A 13,214-nucleotide genomic window follows, 5' to 3' on the forward strand; every position below is an offset into this window, starting at 1 on the left:
TTTGAGGTGGAAGTTGGCATTCTTTGCATTGGACACATGGAGAGAATCTATGTTAAATTAACTACAGGTGTCAGAGGTCAGGATCTCCTTTCATGCTGTACGCACACATATGTTGCATGCCTGCCAGTGCTATTTACAGCACTTGTGCATGAAGCATTGTCCTGTTTTTAGCCCCACAGTGTTTGATTTTATTCACTTATTGTATAGCTTGGATAGGCTTGTGAGTTAATGTGCAGGGTAACCTGTATAACATGGATTTCAGTTCCAGAATTGCTCATCTTTTTACCTTTGTGAAGTCGGTATTGAGAACGCTTGGGTGATAGTGACATGCATTATTTGTAGAACTTCAAGCCTCAAGGATGTATTTGAGAACACTACATAAACACCAAATACTATTATGCTATTATGCTATTTTTGTTCATGGTTGAAGTTGCCACCTGAGGGCAATTTCAGGCTGTTAAAGTTTTCACTCCTTCTGGTTCCTTGTCACTACAGATCACCAGATCACACTTTGCTTTCATGCCTTTTCATTCTCTGTGCAGGGTCAAAGTGAGTTTTTCATTTTCAATATTTTGTATTTGCTGCATTTCCAATTCACAACAAGGTTACTGAGGTGTACAAGGTGCAATGGAGTCACCCAACAGCACAGGAGAAGTCACTGTACCACCAGTGTATGTGTACAGCTAGGACAGCAAACCTCAAACATTGCACTTTAGTTGCCTTGTCCCAAATACACAACGGCTACATTTATTTCGATTGTGGGAATTTCTGTTACAGTTGTCGTTGATCTGCATTTCTGAGTGTGTCCATGAGGAACAGGTCACTCTATGAATGTGTAGCAGTGTGATGCTGTGCCAAGTAATCGCTTGTGGCTTGATATTCTATTTGATGGCCCTTGGGTTGCACAGGAAGGGCAGTGGTGGAGCTAGTGGTGGGCTGAACGAGCCTCCCCTTCCTTGGAAATCCTTTCAGATACAGTGATGCCCCCACTCTGCTGCCAGCAAAGTAGTAGTTTGTAACCCTACCCTTCCCCCCACAAACAGGCACCAACATACTATCTCTGTCAGTGGAATGACTGCAGAGACTCCTAGGGTACATTTTTAATACACTCTTTGCTGAGACAGCCGTGCCAGCGCACTGTTATTATTATCCACTATTATTGAATATTCAGTATCACTGAGCCAGGAGTACGCCTTAGCCTGTTGCATAACTTCCTGCTGCAACACAGGTTCCGGGAAACAGTATAACTTAAGCATTCCACTCTCTCCACCAAGGTCTCTGACAGACTTTTTGGTCCAAGACCACTTAGTGCAGCAGAAGCACTCTGGTCATTCTTGTTTGCTACCGCTGGTGTTTGCAGGCTTCCCATTCCTGTAAAGTCTGTCAGAAGTCTGAATACGTATTCCCCGTTCAGAGATGGTGTTTTTCAGCCCTGATGTGCAGTCTGTTCACTCATATGTTATACATTTAAATCATGCAAGAGCAGCTCTGAAATTCTAGAAGGAAGCAAAACAGCAACCTCTCCATAGGTCTGGTTAGCATGGTACAGCATGCACTGATACTTCCCGAGCCCTCCTGAACTACAAGAAACTCTGAATAAAACGGGTGACACTACCTCTGAGAGAGGCCATGCCTAATACAGCAGGTCTTCCTGAAGTGTGCTCACTGTGGTGAAGGTCTGGTATCTATCTGCTCAACCGTTCCCGTCTCCATGCAAATCTGTGGTCAGAAGGGGGCAACACTCCCAGCCAGTTGTAACCCCACACTCAGGTCACTTCGCCCATGTATCAGATTTATCCAGCTCTCTGCTTCACCCTGAAGGCCAGCCACCATTAACCAATTCCGGCAATAAGACGAACAGTGAGAATTACTTTAAATACACGGGACATAACAGTGACACCAAGACCAGGGTATTGGCATAAGTCCACAAAGCTCTATTCCTCACATCTAACCCCACTGAAATGCAAGTTCACAGGCTCTTAGGTTTTCCAGAGGTGGGCCCCAGGAGTAGTGCATCAGGCAATGGGTGCACTAGGGAGGGCTTTCAGGCAATGGAGTACAAAATATAAGATCGTGTTTGATACTCCTACCAATGACTTCCCACTAATGGACCCCCCAGAATTGGCATCTTGCCTATATTTGCATTGTTCTCCGAGGGCATGCAATTGATCAGTGCATGGAAGATAGCAAATGGCAGGAGTCGTAGTGGAATCCACTCGATGGGGCCTGTAAAACTGCAGGGATCTCCAGTACCTGATTCCTTTGCCAAGCCTCCTCTTTAATTAATTCACAGGTGCCTCATACTGTTGGCAGACAATGTCTTTTCAAATATAATCGCAAAGTAGTGCGCTGCCGATGTCTCATGCTCGGCTAGTGAAGACTTGCCGTTGAACAAAGTTGATCATATAGAAGACCTGTCAAGTAACCCATATTTGCCTATCAAAAGACATGCTGACAACAAGTGACTCAGTGATCTAAATTGGAGATTCCAATCATGGTGTTGGCACATGACCATAGTTTTGTGATTCTGGGCATTATATGTAAAATACCCACTGAACAGTTTCATGCCCAGTATTGTCCTCTTTACATGTGTCCTGCCATTCATTTAAACATCAGCTTCTGTCAGGCCAGTACATGTGACACCAGCTCTTCTTACCTCATTATAGGGGACATGGCATGCAGGCTCCTACTTCACCATTTAGCTTTGAACATAATCCACAAGCTCTGGAAACTACTTGCCATGCAATCTTCCATGGCAAAAAGCCAAGTCTGATAACCGTACATCCTACGTTTGTGCTTGTGTATTTGTGCTGCATGTCGGCCCCATATCTGTTCTGAGCAGGGAAGGGAAGTTTGCACATGTCACATAAAGTCACAAATCCCCAAGATCTCTTGACAGCTCACACTCATAGGTTTAGTGGTCTCCTCTCACCTCACATGAGGCCAGCATGCATTTCATGTTGAAGTCTACAACAGGGCCAACTCAGCTTTTCATCATTCAGAGGTTGATAAATTGAGTAAATGACAGGTTTTAAACTATGCACTGTGTACCAGCAGCTAGCACAACACGTACTTTACAAAACCCCTGGTGGAAGCTTTGTCTGTGATCCATATCTGTGGATTTTTGCAAATATCCTTTTTCATGTGTCCCCATGTTTTTCCAGTTAAAAATGTAAATGTGCTTGCTGATATGTTCTGACTAGTGTTGATATTAAAACATCTAAGCCGAATTAGTTCAGACATGAACATGGACATCAAAGACAGTGCTAGCAATAATTTGTCATGTGTGCAACATGTTTTTCAGTACAATTAAAATATTCATCCAGTTTGTGGGTCAAGTATATTTCTCTAGGGTCGAGTAGATACATTAGATAGTTGGCCTGCAGGTTTAGCAGTTTTTTTTAAAATGTTTTTGCTAGGCCTGAGTGCCATACACTATGTCTTTACTCAGGCATAGATTTATTCTTAGAGATTAGCATCCTATCATAATGGTGTAACTATGACCATCATATGGCTGGAACATGGACTGCATCTAAAATGCAGCCTCTGTGCTGCAGAGACTTGGCTGTCACTGCAGCTGTCAAATCGTCAACTGCAACCTCTGAGCCTGATCTGTGCCACTGGTAGCTCAGGTGCTCCAAATCAGGATAGTGATGCAGCTGGTCACAGATACGCACAATGCTTTTGGCATGAAGGTTATGCAAGGGGAATCTGATTAGCAGATGACCCTTTCAGAGATGGAATTACCTGCTCCATTGTATTAACTAATACACGTCAGTCAAAAAAGCCAGAGCTTTCACACCCTTGCCAGGTGGCAATTCCTCACAGTATGCATGATCATTAGTTTATTGTTTTCTGGATCCAAATTCGAAACACAAAAGAAAGAAAATCTTCATATAACTGAAATCATGCACTTTAAAGCACACAGTTTGTAAAAAAAGAGGTGATTATTACAATTTACAATGAGTTCTCTAGGGTAGCAAACAAAATTAAGTAAATTGCTTGTCACCAACAGTTTACAGTAGCATTTTACAACATCTAAATGAAGCGCAACCACAATCTATTTCTGCCAGTAATGGTCACTGTAAATCACTTGCATAAAGCTGCAGCCACAATGTTTTCATGTCAGTCATTTCCATGGCCTACTTTGTGACACAGCTTCTGGCAATGCCACAGAGCCTTCCTAACCTATCATTATCAACATCTTGAATGTGCTGCCTGAGGAAGCTCCCAAGCATCTGTAACTGAAACAGCCAGTCAGGAGCCCAAATATGAAGAAGTGCAGATCTTTTGGGGGTGATGAATTGCTTGCCATATAGCAAATGGTAACTTCTATCCTTCAGGTGAAACCCCTATGATTAGAGGTTAATGTAGCAATAATCTGAACTGTCTTTTCTCTTCAAAGCCCCCCCCCAACATGATCATGTTCCTGTGTTGATGTCACAAAATGTGTTAAAAAAAGAACTCTCAACTGGGGTCTGTCAGAGAACTCCAGTTATATCCTAAATCAACGGGAATGCAATTGTCCTTCCACCTTGGGTGGAATAGTTAATCATAACTATCCCCCTGTGTTACTGTCCTTCTTGTTCTCATAAATATCAGTAACCCTTAATTCCGAGAGACTTATACATTTTTTCAAGATGTGCCGAAATGTAATGGTTCGCATTTTCACTAATCACAATGGTACAGTGTGTGCTCATCAATTCAAACTGCATAGTTGTACTGTCCTTTTACTTTTTCTAGTCTTATTTACAGATGCATCTGTGGTGCGCTGGAAACCAAGGAAGAGTCTGTCAGGGAATACTGCTGAGGAGGTCTAATGAAAGTTTAATAGTTCTTCAGAGGGTTTGTCACAGGAGTCCTTGTATGAGATTGACTATGAGGTTCATGCTGAGTTTGGCCTTGTGGGAAAAAAGTGGAGTTAATCCTTTTTTCCCCACACCGCCAAACTACAAGTTTACCAGAATTATCACTGCTGGGATTACTGGATGATAATACCAGGGATTCTTGGAAGTAAAGTAGAGGAGTTAACTCCAGCTCCAGGTAACTGCTCAACTTCACTGTCAGAAATCACTGGTATTATCATCTGGTAATAGCGGTGGCAGTAATTAGGTCAGAAAATCACCATGGAGTCCTCTGGATTCCATTAAATGGTGTTATACACCGGCAAACTCCCACTTGTAATTAGGTGGTTTCATGCCAGAGGTAATACCTCTAGTGGAAATACTGCCTTATGAAGGGGCGGTATCAGTAATTCCGCTTTTGGATATTCTGGCACTTTTACCACTGGAATACCAGCAAACTCACAATGAGCCCCTATGGTTCCTCTTACGCGAGTTATTCGCATTCAGAGTGGTCAAGGAAGAGTATTGAAGAGTGCTCATGCATGTGATTCAGTGAGTTTGCTGTTGTCTCTTCTTTTTTTATCTAAGTTTCCTGGGAAGCCCGACTTTCCGGATTTTGTTGCTCCAGGTATGTACACCCAAAATGAGTAGATGGGCTCTCTGCCTCAAACAATTGAATGTTCTCATTCTTGGAATATCTCAGGATATCTTAAAGTCACAAGTGAACAACAATGGTTTCTGGATGTTATAGTTCACATCTACCTTTCTGTAAAAAGCAGTGAACGCTGAGCCTGCTTTCTTATATGGCAGATTCTTCAGGGTGAGATTCTTCATATAGCCATTTGTGGATAATCATTGTGAGTAGTGTTCTGCCTACATATAGTGTTGCAGTGACTGCAACCCGCCACAAATGTTCACCCTATTGTGAACCGAGTTTCTCTGGCTTGTGTGATGAATCCCAAGAATTCGACCACTCACCCCAAGGGGGAGACAACCTTTAGGGACTAGGGAGGTGAGCCAGATAAGCCTAACAACGCTTGGGGGACAGGGCAAGCTGTATCACACTGGGGCGTACTGCTATTGAAAAGACAATCCCTAAGTAGGAATATGGGTTATCCTCCCATGTCTCAGGAAACCAGTACATTTGCTGGTTATATGGGAATTAATGTATATAATGACTTACCATTTTGTATACGAATGGCTGGTATAGTTACTGACCCTATTCAGGCACTGTCTTCAATCTTTGCCCAAAGAACGGGAGTTAAGTCCTCCCACACACTGCATGAGAGAAGCAGAGCGTGTCCGCATTGGATGCATGAAAGGAAACAGCGGGCAGAGCAATGCAGGAGCAACCTTCTCCTGGGACATGTGTCCTAGATAGGTAAGCCTTTACCCAACATGTGGCTCTAACCAACAGTGGATCCCACAGAACAGTCCACGAATGGACCTAAGCACAGAGACCGGAGATTCAGAGCAAGGAAATGGAGTGGAGAGAAGCCAGATTCCCCAACCTGTGACGAGGTACAAAACCACCACAAACTCCTTGCTAGGAGGCATTGGGAAGGGAGCAACCGCTCCAGCCATCCTGAATGAAGCCAGCTGAAGGAGACCGCACCACCTCCCAACATGTTCAATCAGAGGAGCACCACCAAAAACTGCAAGAAACGGGGTAGTTCAGGGAAGCTGGGAGTTGGGATGAAAGGCCAAGACATGCCCAAAAGAGGGTTAACAATGAAATGCTCCTAAAATGGTGTGAGAAGAAAACAACCCCACGCTGGAGGAAGAGTGAGCAGGCCCAGAGGTGGGCTGTAGAAAGATAAGTGGGGCACCTGAGACCCCAGAGAGGGGAGGGAACCAATCTTCCCCAAGGTGGGCTGGGAATGAACTGACTCCCCAGGCAGGGTGGGAAAGAACTACCGCAAGATGGGTTGAGAAGAGGCCGACCTCAAGATGGGGTAAGAGTGAGCATGCCACCAGGTGGGCTGAAGAGAGCCAAGACTTAACCCATGGATGGCCAGCCAAATACAAGCAACCAAATAGAGAAAATACCACAAGACTCAGTGGAGGAAAGCTCCAGGAGAATACCTGCTATACACCTATATGCCCAACACCTTTCCAAAGGTGCAGATGACTGGGATTAAGACCAAGTGACTGGTGAGGTAGAGAGACAGAGAAAGTAACTGGTTCAAAGACCCATACCCAACTTCAATGAGGGGTAGGTTGAAGAGACCTTTCACTGCATGATTACTTAAACTGAAAAATTAGGTAAGGGATCCCTTTATGGGGAAGTAAAATAATGGTGGGATCAGAAACCAACCACTATTTCACCATTTGACAACAGGACCCAAAAATTGTTTATGTTAGTTTATTTTCTGTTTATAGTGGTAGGGACAGGAATGTGGATAGTTTTGGGTTTCTGGATGACTGACCGAGATGGTTTTTTGGGACATCTTGACAAGCACCCAATAGACGTCCTTCATTTCCTAAAGACAGCACACAGAAACATAAGGACAGATAGGTTGTTTAAATGAAGAATGATGTTCAAGCAACTTGCCAGCCCACCCATCTCCCGATTCTGACTTACCACAGTTGTGTCTGGACGTGGTGCTTGAATTCTGGATGCATGTTTCTTTTCTTGGCTAGTGTGTTTACAGTCTATAAGGTGATAAAACCAGCCCACATTTTTTTGGTTAAGCAATCCCATAATCTCATACTTTGGATTGCCCTGAATTATATCTGGTGGGGGCACAAAGTATTTGCTAGTAGCTGTTTTAGCTAGGTTAAAAAGTGAGATGAAGAAGACAGAGTGGATTCCAAATGGTGCAGGTAAAGATATTTGGACAGCAACTGACATTGGAATAGGGTCTACATATCAGGGTTGGAACTGCTTGGAGTTATTTTAACTGCAATTTTGATTGGTTGTGTTTGTCTGCATGAATTCTGTATGATTTGTTGGCGGCCTCGAGATTAGCTTTCAATTGTTGTAAGGTCTTTATCAAGTGAGTGTGGTGTTCCTCAACTGCTGGTACCATGTAGACACGAAGGCTCTATATCTATGCCAGTAATGTTCACTAAATCACTTCCATGAACCTGTGGTCAAACTCTATGCCAGTAATATTTACTGTAAATCCCTTGCTTGAAGTTGCAACCACAGTCTATCTATGGCAGTTATTTTCACTGTAAATCATTTTTATGAAGCTGCAGCCTCAATCTATCTACAACAATATGTTATGGAAATATTGTTTTTATGGTCTTCCAAATGACCACCATATCAGTAGTGGAATGCCTAATCTTGTCTGTGGAGTGGAGTACTGTGCCGCTGCCAGGGGTATCTAGACCTTAGTCAGGACGATTGAATAGAAGATAAGACAATGGGAAAGCAGGAAATAAATGCTACAAACACAAGGCGAGAGGCATAACGTGAGAATGGTCAAAGTAAATCGTATTCATGAAGCCTATTTAGACCACAATATTTATCAGCATTTCTACTCTGTAGCATGTAAATGATTTTTGCACACTTTATATGCCACCATCATATCAGACATTATATCAAATAGATGATATCCTGGACACCAAAAAGGACTTCAATCATGGCATTGTCGCTATAATCCGCTTTCGTGATATGCCCCCATGCTATAACAAATCATGTATGCATTGCATTCATGTGCCCACTCATAATCAGATTCCCACACACTCTGCCAAACAAAAACACAGCCACGCACACACACACACTCACAATCTGACATTAACATACACATACATTCATGCATAGACTCATTCAAAACTCTTACACAGGTGTACTCACATGCATACATACAGTGCATGCATCACATTAAGTATGCACTCCTGATAGAGTATAAACAATACTTTAAAAATACTTTCGTTTTTAAACGAAGCATCAGCTTTCTCTTTGGGTAAAAGAGTGAATGCAGTCATAGGCAGGCAGCTTCCAGGATGGACTTGAACACATGGGCAGTCGCTTGGCACAGTGTGATCTCAACTTGGCTGCTTAGGCACCTAGGGCCCAGCACGCCACATGTCCACTCTGGTACACACGTGTTTTACATAAATAAATTAAGTGCTCTGTTTAAGCATGCTGGGTGAAAGCGATTTTTCCATAACAGAAACAGAATTCCCAAATAACGTCCATCAGTGAATATGAAAACAGAGATAAAGATGTACAGGTATTTTTATTGTCCATGGTGACCGATCATCGGCAGGAGAGAAGCAACCTTGGTACTAAAAGAAAAAGTGGAAAAGTTGTGTTTTCTTAAAAATTAAAGTGCACGTAGGGAGGGAATGGGATGTTTAGAGTAGGGTGATTGGGAAGAGGAGATGAAGTGGGGATGGTTAATATTACAGGTCGGCAGCACAGTCAGGCAAATCTGCTGTTGTGACAGCATCACTTGTGCAGCTTAGAACACAGGTTGTCATGACTCGTTATTTTCCCTTCATCAGCACAGTGATAATGCAAGGTCCTCTGGGTGGGAGTTACCCTGAGAGTTATAAGAAACATTCAAAGCTGAGTGAGAAAAAGATTGAGAGTAAGCTGAGGAGGGAGTGTGAGTTACAGGTGCCTAACCTTAAAAAGATTGCTGGCAAATGTGTATTTTTTGTGATGGAACACGATTTCAAGGCATAGTTCCTTCTTGATGCACTTCACAGTCATTGCAGTTAAAACTGGGAGTTGGCTGCCAGATTGAACGAGGAGTCGAGGGAGACTATATTGCATGGCAGGAAATCAGAATTTGAATTTAACATTGTTTCTATAGGAAGCTAGTGTAATGATTTAAAAACGTGGCTAATGTGGAAATTGCATCAGAAGCATGAGTTCAGTACCACACACTGTATATATTTTGGATGGGGGCTGGCCAAAAGATATTTGTAGCTGAAGTGTATGCCTCTAAATGGACACGAGTATGGTGTACTGTTTCCTTCTTGCATTGCATTCATTCAATCACTATTTAGGCAATAATGATCCCCCTAGCAGGCCATACTGGGTGACAGGTTGACACCTGAGTTAACAGACCAAAGTGAAGCAACTGTTGTTAACAAGGGTGTTAGGACTTCACACCAGGCATAATTGGCATTAACGCCATGGCAAAACCTTTGGGGTGCTAATAATTTTATTTTTGTTTGGAAAAAAAGGTGCACGAAGAAGCATATTCATTTTATGACCATAGAACAAGAAGATGGTTACTAAGGCAATAACTACTATGAGAATGTATTTTTTTTACTTCTATGGAGACCTGATGGAGAAAGCAGAGGCAGGTTTAGGAGTGGGGAGATGAAGAGGTGGCAACTAAGTGAACATTCTTAATTTGTTATCTGGAAACCTGTAGGAGGACGCATGGAGTGGATGAAAAAAGAGCAGGAATAACCATTTACTTGCAGAATCATACTGTTAGATTTGGCCTGCATTCTGAGCAACCTGGTTGTAGCCCATCAGCCTGCCAGCCTAGGTGATACCACCCCATTATCTGATTCAATTCAAAGCCGGATGAAACAGTTATGTGCCTGTGAAGTTATTTTTGATTGCCTGACAATTCCCAGCATCTTCTCAGGTAACGATTCAGCAGAATGCAGCAGAATGATGCACAGTTATCCATTTTTGTATAATTCAACACAGAACCAATTTTGGGCCTGTTAATTATTCTGCCAGTCTAAATCAGTGGTTTTGTAGCTACTCATCATGTGTTTGCATTGCTCTTTGCATGATCAACGCACCCTTTCGGTCGTCACGTAGAGGATTTTCAGGACTTGTGAACTGAGGGCAAGGAGGAATGTCAGTGGTATACTTGGTATACTATATGTGCAAGGTAAAGGCTCCATGCGTGAGAATTATCAATATTTGAATCTGAATTTCAGCTTCAACTTCAGGTAGTGAGAGCATTTATCAAGGCAGACACAAACAGCTTGGCAACAACATTCCCTCCTGTGGACAATCTAGCCCTACATCCCAGAAAACAATTTCAGGTATAAGGTACACGCCCTGGTCCTCTCCCACCTGGAAGGTGGCCAATGCCCTTCTGGGAGGGCTTCTGACAATTACCTTGGCACGCATGATATGTGTCCTACATGCTGCTGCATGACTCAAGAAAGGTCTCTGAAAATTCAAGTACATCATTCCAGCCCTCATCGAACTGCAATGGTTCACGCTGCAAGTATGCATTATCCTTCTACATCATGTGCACAGCGTCCACCCTGATGTCCCCACGGTGCCCCTTTGAGTAACTCAGCATCTTTAGAGATCTAAATTCCACCAGATGTAAGGCATACGCAGACTTGAACTTCACCAGTAAGCCCTTCTCTGTCTATGCCTCCCAATCAAGACCAGATTCGCCACCTATGAGGAATTGCCATCTGACAAGGGTGTAGACGTTCTGGCTTTTTTGATTTTCTAATCAGATCCCCCTTTCCTAACCTCCCTGAGAAAACCATAGTGTACCCACTTGGCACCTGCAGTAACAGCCAAGTCGCTGCAGCATTAGGGATTACCTTTAGGATATGCATCCCCATTCACAAAACCACATACATATGCATATTTCTATCCTGGTGGCAGTTAAACTGTAAACATAAGGCACACTTGAGTTTATTGTATGGTGGTAAGTATATATCAAAATGATCCAAGCCACATCAAATTGATATCACACATTGTCATCCCTGTGATCCCATCTTACCTGTGGAAGGGTTATGTGTATCGCCCCAGCCAATCTGCCTCTGCTGGTATCAGCAAAACAGTAGCCCTTGGAGCTGCCTATATTTGATTATTTGTGAACACCTTCTCCAGTAAGACGGGCGCTCCATAGGAAGCTGTCCTGCTAACATGAATCAAAGGGCACACCATTCACAAATGGACTAGCATCCTGCGAGGTTGCTGCATGCCAAAATGGTTTTTGATGCTACCTACAAAAGAACAGACAGAGTTAGTGTAGACAGAGGGAGCTCAGACCAGCTGGACGAAGGTTTCACAATATTATTTTCTCTCTTTACCTTTCTTCTTTCCTGTCCCATTCACCTTCTTTAACACAGAATACTCTGTTTGTGATGTCAGTAGGCAACGTCCACTTGTTCCAAGAACAGATATTGGACATTGAAAGCAGGCTTACTTTTTCAATCACCTGTAGAATCTTGACTTTAAAAGAAGGGGTCTCCTACTCGTTCTTTGAATCATATTTGGTCTTCAAACCTTTACAACGATTTTGTTTGGACCCTACTGGGAGGAGAGTGCTTTTTAAAGCCATCCAGTTATGAGGTGAAGATAGGTAGTCCAAGCCAGAGGCAAGCTCTGTCCTCTAGATAGTCTCAAGGCACATTGGGGGTGACCAGTTGCTGGAGCAACACCCGCTTCTCTGTCACCCACACTGGTATCCAGGGCCTCAATGTGCTGAAGGACTCCTGCAGGTGTGTGCCAGTGTCCCCTGTGTTTGGGAGCCTGATAGAATGACTACTCCTGAACCGGAGACCTTGTAGTGGGACTCACAGCATCTGAGAGCCAAGACAGCCAGGATTCCTGCAGTTTCATCATGGGACCATTGTGAACCTCGATTTGAGCACATTCGACGTACAACACTTCATCTGTAAATTGGGAGAAGGAGGATGAAAACACAAGAACCTTCAAGAGTGAGAAGGGTGTAAGCCAGGGCCGTGTATTGGCCACCTACTCTCTTCCTCAATTTATATAGATGGATTACTAGGTAGATTAATGCTCTGCCTTTAGATTCCCTCACTCTAGCAAGTGGAAAAGTGGGAAGCCTACTCTTCAAGACGATAAAGTGAATGTCTCAAAGAACCTTAGTAACCCCTAGAAGGCAATGGCTAGTGTGCCCAATTGAAACCTAGTGTTGTAGTCATGGATGAAGGCCATGTCTAGCGGAACCATTTTAGAAACCTATTGGAGCAATATGCAAAGTGGTACGGCCAAAGGCCATGGGCATTGGGCATGGCTAAAGGCCATGGCTAGGGGGACTGGAAGAAAGCTATTGGAGCAACATGTAAAGGTGCCATGGCCGAAGATCGGGGCCAATGGTCATGGGTGAAGGCCATGTTTAGTGAGCAGGAAAGAAATGTCATTTTTTAAAAGAGACAATGGGCATGGCCGAGGGCTGTGCTCACTGGCCGGGTCCAAAGGACCAGCTAGTTGGTCTGAAAGACATGTATAGAGGCTATGCCATAGCTAGTCGCCGATAGTGTTTGGATAGTTGAAGTCATGATCAGCTCATTCCCGTTGCAAAGCCTATAAGCACATAAATATTAAAAGTGAAGTGATTGCCGATAACATACACAATGGTATATTGGGGGACATAGCATTATGGGGAAATCAACGGAACAGGATGAGTTAAGCTAGTCATGACTTCCCACATCTACTGA

The sequence above is a fragment of the Ambystoma mexicanum genome, chromosome 9, assembly GCF_040938575.1.
Source record: "Ambystoma mexicanum isolate Mex_15411 chromosome 9, UKY_AmexF1_1, whole genome shotgun sequence".
Taxonomy (NCBI): domain Eukaryota; kingdom Metazoa; phylum Chordata; class Amphibia; order Caudata; family Ambystomatidae; genus Ambystoma; species Ambystoma mexicanum.